The sequence below is a fragment of the Uloborus diversus genome, chromosome 5 (genome assembly GCF_026930045.1).
Source record: "Uloborus diversus isolate 005 chromosome 5, Udiv.v.3.1, whole genome shotgun sequence".
Classification (NCBI taxonomy): Eukaryota; Metazoa; Arthropoda; class Arachnida; order Araneae; family Uloboridae; genus Uloborus; species Uloborus diversus.
The window spans coordinates 146566319-146567350 of NC_072735.1; the positions used below are offsets into that span (position 1 = coordinate 146566319).

General features: G+C 37.2%; 1 non-coding gene across 1 annotated transcript; it reads left to right on the top strand.

Annotated features, from left to right (window-relative positions):
* Positions 1–440: 440 nt before the first annotated feature.
* Trnaa-agc (transfer RNA alanine (anticodon AGC)) lies at positions 441–513 on the top strand. The gene has a single exon. It is a non-coding gene; the product is annotated as a tRNA-Ala (tRNA).
* Positions 514–1032: the final 519 nt, after the last annotated feature.

Below are 1032 nucleotides of genomic sequence, written 5' to 3' on the forward strand. Positions count from 1 at the left end.
AAATCTCCTTATTGGTTCAGAAATATTCTCCTTCTTTTTCCAGTACCAATCTTTTTTATTTAATTTATTTTATTTTTATTTATTTATTTTTTGGGGGAGGTGAGGTTACTATTCTTAATTTCCAATGAAACAAAGCACAAAAAATAATGAAATATTTTGTGTTAGATTAAGACAGAATGCAGGAGATGAATGAAATTAAAATCTGCAGAAGCTCGCAGTCCACTTTTGGCACGCGAGAAATAAATTTGTTTGTATATCATTCTGTTCACAGATGGCGCCACTTGAAAAAAATTCAGCTCCTGGATCAAGTGCTATTCTGTTGACGAGTGTCTTCGGCCTGAATAATGATAATCATCGGATTCATTTGTTATTGGGGTAACAAACCGTGTCAATGCGTTATTTCGATTTAGCAAATTACTTTTCCATGACTGAGAACCGATGGGGGCGTAGCTCAGATGGTAGAGCGCTCGCTTAGCATGCGAGAGGTACCGGGATCGATACCCGGCGCCTCCACCTTTTATTTTTCTCCTTTCTCTTTATCCGTTATTTAGGGGGTCGAATGCTTCCCCACTGGCTTTAAAAAAAATGTTTTCACACAAAAATAAAGTTGGTTTTTGTTGTTTTCCGGTTTATTTGCAGTGAGTATATTCATTTTCCCAACCCCCTCCTTACCGGGAAATTTAAAATGAGGTAATGTGTTAATGTAAATAATATCTTACGTCATATGTATAGAATTTTTCTCACGGTACACAAATTCATAATTATATGTAAATATCCCCACCACACACAGGATTTTCTTCTGGGAGAAAGGCGAGTATGGTCGTAACAAAACAAGGCAAAAATTACACCTGGAATGGGAAGGGAGTCAGTGCAAACATCTCTTTTATGCATAAACAGAAACATGCAGTCATTTTCAACATGGCAGCTCTGAAGGAGGGGGAGGAGAGTCATCAGGTTGGATATGCCTCTGTGTAGCATTATAAACCAGAAATTACTGAAGCAAATTGCAAGAACATAAAACAGGAACAACAA